At 44.2% G+C, this 17,319-nt stretch overlaps 1 protein-coding gene across 3 annotated transcripts in view; it reads right to left on the bottom strand.

Moving 5' to 3' along the window:
- The window catches only part of LOC124038203 (inactive ubiquitin carboxyl-terminal hydrolase 54-like), a 118,381-nt gene that overhangs the window by 100,587 nt on the left and 475 nt on the right, over positions 1-17,319 (bottom strand). The gene's annotated exons all lie outside the window — the stretch shown is intronic.

The raw sequence follows: 17,319 nt of genomic DNA on the forward strand, positions 1-17,319 counted from the left end.
CTCTGAACTCTGTTGAGCCGTACGGGGAGTTTCCTATCCTCCATTGCTCGTATCCCTCTCCATGTTACCCTGTTGGGTGTGACCGGTCAAAATCTCTTCGGGTGCTCATTGACTCTGGGGCCAACGAGAGCTTTATGGACACTACCCTGGTGTCGGAGCTGAAAATCCCAACACAACCCCTCTCCATTCCCATGGACATCAGAGTGTTGGATGGGTGCTCTATTGGCAGAGTCACCCACACTTCGTTTCCCATTAACCTGAGAGTGTCGGGCAATCACAGTGAGAGTATGCAGTTCCTGCCCATTGAATCCCCGTGTGCACCCGTGGTTTTGGGGTTCTCCTGGCTCCAGAGACATAATCCTCTGATCGACTGGGATACTGGTTCTATCCTGGGTTGGAGACCGTTTTGCCATGCCTATTGCCTGAAGTCGGCACTGCCTGTCCTGGGACGTCTTCCTGTGGACTTGGGAGAAGCCCTGAACATCTCTGCCGTTCTGCGGAATACCTGGACCTCCGGGAGTTTATCAGCAAGGCCCGTGCCACCTTGCTTCCTCCGCATCGGCCCTATGACTGCACCATCAACCTTCACCCGGGTACTACACCTCCTCGGGGATGACTTTATTTCCTGTTGGGTCCGGAGACCAAAGCGATAGAAGGGTATATTGAGGACTCTCTCACTGCTGGGTTTATGCATCCCTCTTCCTTCCCTGCCAGCACAGGGTTGTTCTTTGTGGAGAAAAGGACAAGACCCTGCGTCCGTGTATCGACTATCGGGTTCTCAATGACATTACAGTTAAAAAATGTTACCCGCTACAACTCATCTTCTCAGCTTCGAGCCTCTCCAGGGGGCAACCATCTTCTCCAAGTTGGACCTTCAAGAAACGCCTAACATCTGGTTCGGATACGGGAAGGGGATGAGTGGAAAACTGCCTTTAACACGACTAGCAGTTAACACGACTAGTGGGCACTACGACTACCTGGTGATTCTGTTCAGACTGACCAATGCTCCTGCAGTGTTCCAGGCCCGGGTCAATGATTTGCTCAGAGACATGTTGAACCGATTTTTGTTTGTCTACCTTGACGACATCCCCATCTATGCCCATTCAGCTCAAGAGCACGTCCTCCAGCATCTCCTGGAGAACCAGCTGTTCATGAAGGCGAAGAAGTGCAAGTTCCATCGCACCACCATCTCCTTCCTAGGATGCGTCATCGCTGTAGGGAGTGTTCAGATGGACCGTGACAAGGTGAGGGCAGTGTTGGATTGGCCTCAACCCACGTCCAGAGTGTACCTGCAGCGGTTGCTGGGGTTTGCCAATTTCTACCGTCATTTCATCTGAGGTTACAGCACCCTTGATTCCCCCCTCTCTGCACTCGCCTCTCCCAAGGTGCCGTTCATATGGTCTCCAGCAGCTGTCCAGGCATTCTCTGACCTCAAGCAGCTATTCACTACAGCCCCCATCTTAATCCATCCGGACCCATCCAGTCAGTTCGTGGTGGAGGTTGACGCCTCGGACGTCGAAGTGGGGCTGTCCTGTCCCAACGCTCTGCATCCCTACGCCTTCCTTTCCCATCGCCTTAACCCTGCCGAGAGGAACTACGATGTGGGAGTACGACACCCAGCTAACCGGATTTTGTCCCAGACTCTGCCCTTGCTTCTGTTCTGGAATGGGCCCATTCCTCAAGACTCACCTGTCATCCTGGCCACGGACCTTGGATTCGGACCTTGAATTTCATCCGACAACGGTTTTGGTGGCCCATCATGGTTCCTGATGTCTCACTCGTTGCCACCTGTACTGTGTGTGCGCAGAACAAGACTCTGTGGCAAGCTACTGCTGGCCTCCTTCAACCAATTCCTGTCCCTCACCGCCCCTGGTCCCATATATCCTATGACTGTGTCACGGGCGTCCCACTGTCGGACCAATTTTCCAAAGCTGCCCATTTTATTCCCCTTACTAAATTGCCCCCAGCTAAGGAGATGGTCCAGCTCATGGTGCAGCATGTCTTACGGATCCAAGGACTGCCAGTCGACATGGTCTCCGATCGCAGTCCCCAGTTCTCGTGTTCCCTAGGTTGTCGGCCCCAAATCTTCCCGGAGAAAGAAGCAGAGGTCAGCACACCTTCTTCCCAGGTGTTTATCCATTGCTGTCGCCGTACCTGGAAGAGAGCCCGGGCCGCTCTTCTCAAGACCACCTCCAGGTACCAACGAAAGGCAGACCACCACCGGATCCCTGCTCCCCGCTACCGTCTTGGGAAGAGGGTATAGCTGTCCATTCGGGATCTGCCCCTCCGGGTAGAGTCCCGCAAACTGTCCCCCCATTTTATCGGCTCTTTCCCCATCTCCAAGATCCTTAGCCCTTCTGCTGTTTGTCTTCTGTTGCCCCGTATCCTCCATATACATTCCACTTTTCATGTGTCCAGAATTAAACCTATGTCTCACAGCCATTTGTATCCTACTCTACACAGACCAGTGTGGCATAATCAATCAGAGCTGCAGTAGGCCTACAGCCATATGCAAGTAGACCATTGCTTACAGCATGAGCGGTCGTGAGTAGATGTGCTTGTTTTGAGAAAGCGAGAGCTGCATGTAGCCATGTGTGCAGATTTGTTCATATCCTTTGCTAGTTACTGAGTTATTATCCCAGATATAGATCATTTGTAGTCACCAATGGGGGAGTGTTATTTTATTGTGTTCATTTTTATCATTTTTTACTTAGTTTATTTGGCCAGTTTATTTAGTTTATTTGGTGAACATTTTGTTAACTCTTCTTGAACTGCACTGTTGGTTAACGGCTTGCAAGTAAGCATTTCACGGTAAGGACTACACTTGTATTCGGCGCAGGTGACAAATAAAGTTTGATTTGATTGCTTCCTACAAGAAGAGCACACATGAAAAGCGAGTGGGGTAAAAAATAAATAAAAAAGTCTTAAATTTTGCCTGTCATTTTGTAAATCTCAAACCTGTAATGTGTTGTGCTGTAGCCTTAATCCATTCTGCCTGTTCTAACACTGAGAGGACAGCTGTTTAACAGCAGTGTGATTAAGGCTAATTGTATAGGTCCAAACAAAACAATCCTTCTAAACAGTGATGTGACATACGAGCCAGTCTCACTAACTATTAGCCATAAACCACCATATTCTCTGCACTTCAGGCACGTGTTAAATAAGCCTATGCATAACTGATGTAATTATTTTACAGTTTTATTACTTTTTTATCCAAATTGTCGGATATGGACTCAAGAGAGGCGATTGTCAAAAGCCATGTGTCCTCTGAAACACAACCCCACCAAGTCGCACTGCTTCTTGACACACTGCTAGCTTAACCCGGATGCCAGCCACACCAATGTGTCAGAGGAAACACACCAGCTGACCACAAGGAGTCACTAGAGTATGATGGGACAAAGACATGCCAGCCGGCCAAACCCTCCCCTAACCCGGACGACGCTGGGCCAATTGTGTGCCGACTCGTGGGTCTCCCGGTGGCGGCCGGCTGCGACGCAGCCTGGGATCAAACCCGGGTCTGTAGTGACACCTCTATCACTGCCTTAAACCGCTGCGCCACTTGGGAGGCCCCCTATTTTACTGATTGTATGTGTTGCATATCATCAAATGGTCATTATCCCCGGGGAGTCGCGGACATAATGTAATCTGGTTGATTGTTGAGGGCACTATTACTGAACCTAGGTGTAATTTTGTCTCCATTAATTAACGTAGATATGAGTAGAAATGGCCAATGGTCCACTGATGACATCCGGCTGGAGCTGTGTTGTAGCCTGTGAGGGCATGGTTCAGTGACCTGGAAACAGACAAAAGCCTGAGACACAAGCCCAAGTGCCTGAGGGCATCCACCCCTCCATTCCCTGTGCAACATTGAACATTAAATGCACCCTTCCTCTCCTTCCCTCCACATACACAAAACAGCTGTGGCAAGGCATTTGGCAGAACAAGCCTCTTCTGAATCCATTTAACAGTGATGTCAGTGCTGACTCCTGTGCTCAGGTGGACTGACCTCTCAATAATGCAGATACTTTGATAATGAAAACGGAATTACTCTGCATCCCACCCAAACAAGTTACAACAACAGATCAGAAAGAGTTTAATGAACAAGTGAAAGGGTAATGGATGAGGTGGTGAGACCAATGATGTGAATAAACACTGGATGGCGCTGGATTGAAGCCAATGCAGAGCCATTTTGGTACTCCCCCATTGTAAATAAGATGTTGGAAGATATGGAAATGCAAGTATATTAATCTATATAATATATTAATCTATTTTACAGACACCTTAATCCATACTTATACATTATTTTATGTTAACTGAACATTAAAATTACTTTTAAACAGTTCCTTAAAGTATATATATATATTTTTTTTAATATTACTGTCGTCACTTCAACAAATGTATTACTAAAATACACTGAATTTTGTCCTTGAAACATTTGATTGAAATACTGTAGAATTCCATTCCTTCCGCTCCTTCTGGGGAGTACCAATGTGACTTCAAAGCCTCTCATGTGCCAACAGCATCAGCAAACCATGGTTTATATATACATCATTGGGTGAGACTAGCTTATTACATAATGGCCAGTCTAGACTGCCTCAGCTTAACTGCTTACACACAGATTCAATGCATTAGGCATTACATGGTGACTGAGCCAGAGGCTACATCTGTATTACACTCTCCATTCCCATCTGAAAACCTGCCTGCATAACTCCTGTTTAACAACAACTCTCATTTCTGGCACTTCCCCTCTCAGAAATCATGCTTAGCCGTGTTCCATTTCTGCAGCAAAGATTACAGCTGATAGAAAACATACGGCCGCTGCTGTTGGTGGAAATAAGCAGGCCTGGGCATAGAGTGCAGGACGAGGGAGGGGAGGGAACTTGGCTCCGGGTCCATGGATGTGTCAGGCATTGGTTCGCTCCGCCACAGAGAGTCTAATGGGAGCATGACGCAGTAGGAACAGGTGATCAGTAGACCGAGCAGCAGTAGCTATAGAGAGGTGCATCGCTAGCCTCCCGCTGGGAGAGGAATTGAATTTACCCCCGTTTCTACCCATCCTCACTTATATGACAAATTGAAAAGGGTGGCCACATATTTCACATCTGTTAGACCAAAGAATTCCAATGAAATAACTTGTGGGACTTTAATGGGAGAAATACAACAGATCCGAAACCAAGGGAGATGCTGAGTGTTCTAAGTTTCAAAAAGAGAGGCAGTACTGTTTTGCACTACTGCTTTTGCATCGCCGGCCGACGTTCACAGAGATGATGCTTTTTAATCCACTGTTCTCAGGCTTGTTTGTATTATAAATAGGTGTAGATAGCACATCACAACATGGGGTGTTCTCTCCTGCTTATCTGAGTTTGCACAGAAAGCTGTCTGCCAGGACGGGCCTGCCTGATGAAGGAGGTCACTGAGGTCCTGGTTAATAGAGAGGAGAGCATTGGAGCTGAATATAGACACCCAAAGCTCAGTCTGAGTAGTGATCTAACTACCTAGACTGAGTATGAAAATGTTATGAATAGCATTTTCATAATTAAAGATAAATCTGTTTGTTTTTTCCCTCAAAAAGTAGCATGTTATAAAACAAGTAGACACAATCCTCTAATCACAAACATAATAGGCACCACACAGGAAAAAATACTACAGTTTACTATAGAATCGTACAGCACAATAGAATTCAATATTAAACTGTAGTATACTTAAGAATACTGTCCTACACACTGTGATATCCCTCGATCATGTGTGTACTTACTATATAATTATGTAGTATATTGTAGAAGACTACAGTAAATACTGCAGTATTATCCACAAAAAAACATTGTAGGTAATACTACAGTAATGTCTGCAAAAACACTACAGTCCACAAAAACACTACACTTTTTTAAACTATAGTAAAGACTACAATATTTAATTTGCATATACCCTGCCCACTCCCCTCCCCCATGTCGCAATTTGTACCACCCATAAGTAAGAAACTTACCAGCCAAGTATAGACTATATTTTGTTCTCCACAGGTTATATAAAAGAGCAGAAGCTCTAAACTATTCTACCTACTAAAAGTTCATGGAACATCCGCTCCTTTAGTATTTTTCACGTAAGTTTCCCAAATGAGAAACCCTCCACGTCTATGTCAAATAAAATAATACAACAAAAATGCTATAGTAATTACTACATTGATGTCATACTAAAGTAGTGCAATCTGCAAAAACACTAAAGTAATTACTATAGTATATACTATAGTTTTATTTTACTACAGTATTTATACTATAGTTAACTGTAAATAATACAGTATACTACAGTAAATACTTGTGACGATTCACGTCCTCCTCTTCTGAGGAGGAGTAGTAACAAGGATCGGAGGACCAATGCGCAGCGTGGTAAGTGTTCATATTGTATTTATTATATGAACACAAAACAAAAACAATGAGAACGAAACAGTCCTTAACGGTGAAATACAAAACACAGAACAGAAAATAACCCACGAAACACAGGTGAAAAAAGGCTACCTAAGTATGATTCTCAATCAGAGACAACTAACGACACCTGCCTCTGATTGAGAAACATACCAGGCAAAAACGCAAATCACATCATAGAAAAACGAACATAGACAACCCAGCCAACTCACGCCCTGACCAAACTAAAACAAAACATAATAAAATAACTAAGGTCATAACGTGACAATATTACCTTTAACACTACAGTAAAGTCAGCAAAAACACTACAATGAATGCTATAGTATTTATAGCATAGTATATTATAGTATTTGTTCATATGGGACCTTCCTCCCCAGAGCATAGGCTTGGCCTAACCGCTTTGAATAATATTTTTATTTTCAACTCCTTGAAATGAACATTATAGTCTGCCCTGGCTTTGTGTTGGCCCCTCCAGCAACAACTTTAATAAAAGTTAAACGGCTGCACCTGCAACTTTCAAGCACGCTATACCACCTACCAAAACAATCCACAAACACTCCTGCCCACCCTTTCTCTAAAAGAATGCATGGGAACACACCATCAGTATGTTAAGTTATTCATCTCCAAATTTTACATAACAATCCATGGCCTAATTTGGCATGCAGGCCAAGACTCACATTTAATTATCACAGCTAATCTCTGCTAGAGAAAGGGGGGGGGAGAGAGAGAGAGCTGAAGGGGCAGGTCAGAGATATCAAAGAATGCACTAATCTAATCACCCCCTCTCTCTCCATACTTTACAGAGCTTGTGTTATTTATTTTATTTTTTAATTTGTTACGTGATGCATTATGTTACATGTTGAGAGGAGTATTACGAAGATATGCATGTCTGCACGATTTCGTTCATTATGCTGCGTTCACATGGGATAAGCACTTAAGGCAAAGGAAGGAAAAAAACTGTCTGTGTCACGCCTTGGTCATTGTATCTTGTGTTTTTGTTATATGTTTGGGTAGGCCAGGGTGTGACATGGGTTTATATGTTGTATTTCGTATTGGGGTTGTATTAATTGGGAGTGTGTATTATTAGGGGTGTGTCTAGTTAGGCTTGGCTGCCTGAGGCAATTCCTAATTGGAGTCAGCTGATTCTAGTTGTCTAGACGCAAGAGTGCCACAGGGAAGAACTCAGAAGAACAGCCAGACGAGTGGAAACAGGAACGAAAAGGGAGGTTATGGTCTTAACCTGTCTTTCACCCGACTGTTAACCCGACAACACGCCCATAAGGAAGAATCCCCCGGATCAGTAGAAGCCACAGAAGAACTAAACAGACGAGGGCATCAGACCCGGACGGTAAAACAAAACGCCAACAACGAGCTTGACGGGCATTAAGTCGCTGGCAGAACGGATGTACCTCTATGGTCTGTCCAAACGACAAAAGGAACGGTGCGGATTGGGAACCGTATTTAGGTAGCCTGAGTGCGCGTTGTATTTCGTGGGTGATTGTACCTGTCTTCTTGTTAGTCACCAGATAGGCTGTATTAGTTTCACTCGTTTGTTGTTTTGTATTTTCAATTATTTCATGTACCGCTTTATCTTTATTAAAGGTCATGAGTAACCTACACGCTGCATTTCGGTCTGCCTCTCTTCTAACAGCAGACGAAGATCATTACAGAATCACCCACCACGATTCACAGACCAAGCAGCGTGTGAACTGGCAGGAGCTAAAGGAGGACGATATGGACGGCAGAAGCAGGGATTATACGACGTGGGAAGAAATCGACAGGTGGGCGTCCGACCCAGTGCGAGTGCAGGAGCCCGCCTGGGATTCCCTACAGCAATGCGAAGAGGGCTATACACGGATGGAATCGAAAAGGAGAGCACAGCTATACAGAGCGAAAACCGTAGGTAACGGGGGAAAGCGCAGAGAGAGAGTGGCAGAGTCAGGAGTCAGACCTGAGCCTACTCTCCCTGTTAATTGTGAGGAGCAGCAATATGAGGACTTCTGGTCTTGGGAGATGATATTAGACGGAAAAGGACCCTGGGCGCAGCCGGGAGAATATCGCCGTCCCAAGGAGGAAATAGAAGTAGCTAAAGTGGAGAGGCGTGAGTATGAGGAGGCAGCACTGCGACGCGGTTGGAAACCGGAAAGTCACCCCAAAAAATGTATTGGGGGGGGGGGCTAAAAGGGAGAATAGTTATGCCAGGTAGGAAACCTGTGCATACTCCCTGTGCTCACCGTTGGGCTAGAGAAACCGGGCAGGCACCGTGTTATGCTATGGAGCGCACGGTGTTTCCAGTGCGGGTGCAGAGCCAGCTGCGACTTATACCAGCCCTTCCTATTGGCCAGGCTAGAGTGGGCATCGAGCCAGGTAAGCTTGGGCAGGCTCGGTGCTCAAGAGCTCCAGTGCGCCTGCACGGTCCGGTCTATCCAGAGCCACCTATACACACCAGCATCTGAGGAAAACACGACACGACAGGGCGATACACAATCACAGCACGGTGAATTCTAAACAAGGAACCGACAGGACAGGAACGGAACACAAAGGAAGAAATAGGGACTCTAATCAGGGGAAAGGATCGGGAACTCAGCTGGGAGCAGGAACGGAACGATAGAGAGAAGAGAGAGCGAGAGAGGAGAGAGGGAGGGGGAGAGGGATAGAAAGAAGGAAAGAACCTAATAAGACCAGCAGAGGGAAACGAATAGAATGGGAAGCACAGGGACAAGACAAGATAATAAATGACGGTAGCAGCTCCCCATAACACCAGGCTTCCTGTGCGTGTCCTCGTGCCAGTACCACCAGTTCCAGCACCACGCACCAGGCCTCCAGTGCGCCTCGCCTGTTCAGCGCAGTCAGTGCTTTTCTCCCCTCCTGCGCTGCCGGAGTCTCCCGCTTGTTTAGCGCAACCAGAGCTGTTCTCTTCTCCTGCACTATCGGAGTCTCCCGCTTGTTTAGCGCAACCAGAGCTGTTCTCCTCTCCTGCGCTGCCGGAGTCTCCTGTCTGTACAGCGCCACCAGTGCTCCCAGTCAGCCCAGCGCGTCCAGTGCGCCTCGCCTGTTCAGCGCAGCCAGAGCCTTTCTCCTCTCCTGCGCTGCCGGAGTCTCCTGTCTGCACAGCGCCGCCAGTCGGCCCAGCGTCACCAGTCTGCCAGGATCCGCCAGAAGTGCCAGTCTGCCGGGATCCGCCAGAGGTGCCAGTCTACCAAGATCTTCTAGATCGGCCAGACAACCTTAATCATCCAGGTCCACCAGCCAGCCAGGATTTACCGGAGCCTACTACCTGCCTGAGCTTCCTCTCAGTACTGAGCTTCCTCTCAGTACTAGGCTCCCGCAGCCAGAGCCTCTCTGTACTGGGCTCCCTTTCAGTACCGAGCTTCCTCTCAGTACCGAGCTTCCTCTCAGTACCGAGCTTCCTCTCAGTACCGGGCTTCCCCTCAGTACCGGGCTTCCCCTCAGTACCGGGCTGCTTCGGTCCCGGGCTGCCCCTCTGTCCCGGGCTGCCCCTCTGTCCCGGGCTGCCCCTCTGTCCCGGGCTGCCCCTCTGTCCCGAGCTGCCCCTCTGTCCCGAGCTGCCCCTCTGTCCCGAGCTGCCCCTCGGTCCCGAGCTGCCCCTCGGTCCCGAGCTGCCCCTCAGTTATGTGGGGATCAGGGTGAGGACTATTAGGCCATGGTCGGCGGAGAAGGTGGATTATCCTAGGACGCGTAGGGGAGGAACTAGGACATTTATGGAGTGGGGTCCACGTCCCGAGCCAGAACCTCCACCATGGACAGACGCCCACCCGGACCCTCCCTATGCTCTTGAGGTGCGTCCCAGAGTCCGCACCTTAGGGGGGGGTTCTGTCACGCCTTGGTCATTGTATCTTGTGTTTTTGTTATATGTTTGGGTAGGCCAGGGTGTGACATGGGTTTATATGTTGTATTTCGTATTGGGGTTGTATTAATTGGGAGTGTGTATTATTAGGGGTGTGTCTAGTTAGGCTTGGCTGCCTGAGGCGATTCCTAATTGGAGTCAGCTGATTCTAGTTGTCTCGGATTGGGAACCGTATTTAGGTAGCCTGAGTGCGCGTTGTATTTCGTGGGTGATTGTACCTGTCTTTGTGTTAGTCACCAGATAGGCTGTATTAGTTTCACTCGTTTGTTGTTTTGTATTTTCAATTATTTCATGTACCGCTTTATCTTTATTAAAGGTCATGAGTAACCTACACGCTGCATTTCGGTCTGCCTCTCTTCTAACAGCAGACGAAGATCATTACAGTCTGGTGTTTTACATTTTGGTGGGAGCATAGAAAAACTCTCTCTCTCCTTCTCTACCCCAAGTCTCTCTGTGTTTGTCTAACTTCTGCAGATCTTGAGTTGTAACAGATCAGCAATTCACAACCAGTCAGCCTTGCTACTGATGTGTGAATCTTAATTTGAGCCGGTTTGCTACATCAGACAAATAATCCTGCAGCAACAGGAAATGTGAATTATTATGTGGATTATAATTAATGGACATTTTTGTAGGGGTTGATACTTTTTTCATAAGGGAAAATCAAGTTTGAAATTTCCAAGTAGACATTTCAGAAGCCTTTTTAAACATCAAATATGCTATACGTTTCGAATTTCCTGCATAGCAGGAAAGTTCTCCTGCAACAGGGTGATCAAATTAAGATCCCACACCTGTATATCCCTCAGATCTCTCTCCAGACTGTTTATATACGTTCCCACCTATCATAGATTAAATGATAAAATCCTGTTTTTTTTCTCTCCCTCAGCAGAAAACACAGCAGAGTCTAGTCAGAGTGGGGGCTTAAAATAGATTTACAATCATGTTATGTAAGAAAACACTGCCTGTGCTGAATAATATAGAACATCCAATGATTGATTATAAATGTGCCACACACATCAATTTGGGTGCTGGGGAAGAGCATGTTACTGGGGTGATTGTTCCCACCCACATCACACATACAGCATCTCCCACAGTCCTACCCAGAATACATGTCATTGAAATGATATTCAATAACATGCAACTGAAAATGGATGAAAATGGATGAAACGACAGAAAAGCTGCATGTTACTGAACGTACATTCTCAATGACAGAGCTCTGTTAAGAGAAAGTGAAGAGCAGCCTACAGTAGACAAGGGCAGATTATCCCCCAATATGTGACACATAAAAGGGTCTATATTTCCCCCACCAACAGGACATCGTAGCCACACAAGTATAGGCTATATTATCTCTATTCCTCCACTTTGCAACAAGACATGAGAATTTGAATATCTGTCAGTAAATTATCATATTTTTTTAAATCCATCATTTTGTCAAGTGTCTACTTTTGCACCTTGCTCTAAACTTTATGTAGCCTTAACTATTCCACGGTGTAAAAACCGCTCAACTCAGCCTGGTCTCATCGACTAGAGGTAACATAATAAAAGTAAATCCGGGACACTCAAATTAGGAAAGGAAAGGAAAGTTGTGCAACCTTGTCAGTTGCACAACTGAATGCATTCAACTGAATTGTGTCTTTCGCATTTAATCCAACCTCTCTGAATCAAATTAGTATGATATGTTATTTTTGGTGTGGCTACATGACACAGAAGGTTACTGAAGACAAAAACAAAAGTAGAATGGTTTGTCGGGCGTATGACGCAAACGTCTAGTGTTTGAATCTCATCATGGACGACTTTTGCATATTTGCTAATTAGCAACTTTGCAAATACTTACTACTTTTTAGCTACTTTGCAGTGTTTGAATCTTTAGGGTTAAGTAGAATGGTTTGTCATCATGGTTTGAATCTCATCATGGATGACTTTTGCATATTTGCTAATTAGCAACTTTGCAAATACTTACTACTTTTTAGCTACTTTGCAACGAATTAGCATGTTAGCTAACCCTTCCCTTAACCCTAACCTTTACCCTTTAACCTAACTCCTGGGGCCTCCCGAGTGGCACAGTGGCCCATGGGGCAGCGCACAATTGACCCAGCGTCGTCCGGGAAGCCAGTCGCACCAGTGCTCCTGTCCCATCGCGCACTAGCGACTCCTGTGGCGGGCCAGGCGCAATGCACGCTGACACGGTTGCCAGGTGTATGGTAATGCACGCTGACACGGTTGCCAGGTGTATGGTGCTTCCTCTGACACATTGGTGCGGCTGGCTTCCGGGTTAAGCAGGCGTTGTGTCAAGAAGCAATGCGGCTTGGCTGGATTGTGTTTCAGAGGACACACGGCTCTCGACCTTCGCCTCTCCTGAACCTGTACGGAAGTTGCAGCGATGGAACAGGACTGTAACTACCAATTGGATACCATGGAATTGGGGAGAAAAAGGGGTAAAATAACAATAGAAAAAAATTAAAATCTAACTCCTAACCTTAACACCTAGCTAATGTTAGCCACCTAGCTAATGTTAGCATTTGCCACGTAGCTAATATTAGCGTTAGCCACCTAGCTAACATTAGCCACAACAAATTGTAATTTGTAACATATCATAAGCTAAGCAAATACTAATTTCAATTCGTAACATATCATTCAAATTGTAATTTGTAACATATATAAAATGGATGATGGACATCCAGAAATGAATGCATACCATATGAAACGAAATGTACAGTTATGTCTGCCGCTGAGTCCTGGTTGCTCAACTAAGCTATACTTTCTCAGGTAGGCTACAATGTTTTGTAACACTTTGTAACACCGCTCTACTACAATGTTCTGCATGATTGTGAATGTGAAATGACATTCATTATCTTAATCAAATCAAATCAAATTTTATTTGTCACATACACATGGTTAGCAGATGTTAATGCGAGTGTAGCGAAATGCATTAGGATCAATGATGGAAGCACACACAAGTATGTAATAAAAATGTATACATCTGTCACGCAGATTTTTGTTGTTGGAATTAGAGGTCGGTCGATTAATCAGAATGGCCGATTAATTAGGGCCGATTTCAAGTTTTCATAACAATCGGAAATCTATATTTTTGGACACCGATTTGGCCGATTTTTTAAATATATATATTTTTACACCTTTATTTAACTAGGAAAGTCAGTTAAGAACACATTATTATTTTCAATGATGGCCTAGGAACGGTGGGTTAACTGTCTTGTTCAGGGGCAGAACAACAGATTTTTACCTTGTCAGCTCGGGAATTCAATGTTGCAACCTTACGGTTAACTAGTCCAACGCTCTAACCACCTGCCTTACATTGCACTCCACGAGGAGCCTGCCTGTTACGCGAATGCAGTAAGAAGCCAAGGTAAGTTGCTAGCTAGCATTAAACTTATCTTATAAAAAACAATCAATCAATCAATCAATCATAATCACTAAACTACACATGGTTGATTACTAGTTTATCTAGCTTGTCCTGCGTTGCATATAATCGATGTTGTGGCGCATTCGCGAAAAAGGACTGTTGTTGCTCCAACGTGTACCCAACCATAAACATCAATGCCTTTCTTAAAATCAATACACAAGTATATATTTTTAAACCTGCATATTTAGTTAATATTGCTGCTAACATGAATTTATTTTAACTAGGGAAATTGTGTCACTTCTCTTGCAACAGAGTCAGGATATATGCAGCAGTTTGGGCCGCCTGGCTCGTTGCGAACTGTGTGAAGACTTCTTCCAAACAAAGACAGCCAACTTCGCCAAACGGGGGATGATTTAACAAAAGCGCATTTGCGAAAAAAGCACAATCCTTGCACGACTGTACCTAACCATTAACATCAATGCCTTTCTTAAAATCAATACACAGAAGTATATATTTTTAAACCTGCATATTTAGCTAAAAGAAATCCAGGTTAGCAGGCAATATTAACCAGGTGAAATTGTGTCACTTCTCTTGCGTTCATTTCACACAGAGTCGGGGTATATGCAACATTTTGGGTTAGGGTTAGGGTTAGGTGCTAGGTGCTGTTGTCGATGTGTTCCTTGGTTCGAGCCCAGGTAGGTGCGAGGAGAGGGACGGAAGCTATACTGTTACACTGGCAATACTAAAGTGCCTATAAGAACATCCAATAGTCAAAGGTATATGAAATACAAATCATATAGAGAGAAATATTCCTAGAATTCCTATAATAACTACAACTTAAAACCTCTTACCTGGAAATATTGAAGACTCATGTTAAAAGAAACCACCAGCTTTCATATGTTCTCATGTTCTGAGCAAGGAACTTTAACTTAAGCTTTCTTACATGGCACATATTGCTCTTTTACTTTCTTCTCCAACACTTTTTTTTGCATTATTTAAACCAAATTGAACATGTTTCATTATTTATTTGAGGCTAAATTGATTTTATTGATGTATTATATTAAGTTAAAATAAGTGTTCATTCAGTATTGTTGTAATTGTCATTATTACAAATAAATAAAAAATTTAAATCATCCGATTAATCGGTATCAGCTTTTTTTGGTCCTCCAATAATCGGTATCGGCGTTGAAAAAATCATAATCGGTCGACCTCTCGTTGGAATGTTAAAAATAAAACAAAATATATATTGAGCATGCACCATATAGGCTATCATTTTCAGAAGCTAACGTTATACCAGCAAGTGATTGTGACAGACAGAGGCGGGTTGGCAAGACAAGATAAACTACACTTTAAAAATTTGTATCATGTGCAGATCAGCTGGCTGGTGTGGATGCCACCCGTTAGATAAAATACGGACATATTCAATCAATCCTTATCCCAGTCTGCTGTTCCCACATGCTTCAAGAGGGCCACCATTGTTCCTGTTCCGAGAAAGCTAAGGTAACTGAGCTATATGACTATCGCCTCGTAGCACTCACTTCCGTCATCATGAAGTGCTTTGAGAGACTAGTCAAGGACCATATCACCTCCACCCGATTTGACACCCTAGACGCACTCCAATTTGCTTACCGCCCCAATAGGTCCACAGACAACGCAATCGCAATCACACTGTCCTAACCCATCTGGACAAGAGAAATACCTATGTAAGAATGCTGTTCATCGACTACAGCTCAGCATTTAACACCATAGTACCCTCCAAACTCGTCATTAAGCTCGAGACCCTGCGTCTCGACTCCGCCCTGTGCAACTGGGTCTTGGACTTCCTGACGGGCCGCCCCCAGGTGGTGAGGGTAGGTAGCAACATCAGGAGGCTGAAGAAATTTGGCTTGTCACCAAAAAACACTCACAAACTTTTACAGATGCACAATCGAGAGCATCCTGTCGGGCTGTATCACCGCCTGGTACGGCAACTGCTCCGCCCACAACCATAAGGCTCTCCAGAGGGTAGTGAGGTCTGCACAACGCATCACCGTGGGCAAACATTGAGTGGCTGCTGCCAACATACTGACTCATATCTAGCCACTTTAATAATAAAAAATTGGATGTAATAAATGTATCACTATTCAATTTAAACAATGCCACTTTATATAATGTTTACATACCCTACATTACTCATCTCATATGTATATACTGTACTCTATACCATCTACTGCATCTTGCCTATGCTGTTCGGCCATCGCTCATCCATATATTTTTATGTACATATTCTTATTAATTCCTTTACACTTGTGTGTATAAGGTAGTTGTTGTGAAATTGTTTGATTACTTGCTAGATATTACTACATGGTCGGAACTAGCAGCACAAGCATTTCGCTACACTCACATTAACATCTGCTAACCATGTGTATGTGACAAATTAAATTTGATTTGATTAGGGGTTCAACAAGGGTTATTCTAAGATCCTCAAAGTTCTTAGAAGAACCTTAAGATTCTGGCACTGAAAATGTATTTCCCACAAAAGGTTCATCCAAGAACCCCATTTCATTGAGGAACCTCCTTAGTAGGTGGGGGTTCTTGCAGGAACCTAACTTCCCAACTGGAATGTTGGGATTTGAATTTGAAAGGACAGCAGGTCCAGGCACTTAACTGAAAAATGTAAAGATTTCTTTAATTTACGACAAGGTATGTATGATCTAAATTGATGTTGTTTTTTGAGGATACCATCTATCTTTTAATTTCCGTGCAAATCTTTCTAAAAGAGAAAATGGACACAATTCAATCGATATCAACAACAAAAAGGTAAGAATGTGTACCGTAGGCTATAAGAATATGTTGAAGGATAGCTGTATTGGGTGCAGATGACTGAACTGCTCACTTCTGTGTCTGCAGGTATACAGACGAGGAGGCATACAAAGGTATGTCAATTGGTATTGGTATGTTTTGCAGATCACATGTACCATCCTCCTCCCTTACCCCTTCAATGAAAATCCCATAGGCCTCTACATTATGGACAAGGTATGTTTATGAAAACCATTATCAAAACAGTTTTTGTTCATTCACATTTACCACAAAAACCAAGGTATGAATACTGCTGTGTGCATGTTTTGTTAATAATCTGTGTAACACTTTTGGGGGGGATTCACAGGAAACATGTTCGATCACCATGCACTCTAAAATAATTATGTCTATGGACGCGGAGAACATCAACATGCCAGAGGATATACCCATTGGACTTGGGGCTCTGCTGGGAGTTTGCATCATTTTAGGATTGTTTTTATTCTCCTTTGTCACTAAAATCATAATAAACACTAACAACTCAAATATCGTGTTAAAATTGTTATGCATATTATTATTATTAACCTTTTGTGGTAAATTTGTGATCTACCTCCCTCCCCTATTATTATTAATAATTAAAAGGAGTTATTTGAAATAACTCATAGGGGCTCCCCCACAGTTTCAATTTGAAGAACCCCTAAAGGATACTCCTGGAACCTTTTGTTTTTAGAGTGTATGTATTTCCATGCATCTTGATTATTATGTGTTCATAACAGCAAGTAGGATATTGAATTGATTTTAGCTATAGCTATATCTAAGTTCAAATAAATCAACATTGCTTGCAAGAAATCTAAAAGGTCCGGAATGTATCCGTGAATCACTCCTGTCCTGTTCAACTGGTA

The sequence above is a fragment of the Oncorhynchus gorbuscha genome, linkage group LG06, assembly GCF_021184085.1.
Source record: "Oncorhynchus gorbuscha isolate QuinsamMale2020 ecotype Even-year linkage group LG06, OgorEven_v1.0, whole genome shotgun sequence".
In the NCBI taxonomy this organism is placed as follows: Eukaryota; Metazoa; Chordata; class Actinopteri; order Salmoniformes; family Salmonidae; genus Oncorhynchus; species Oncorhynchus gorbuscha.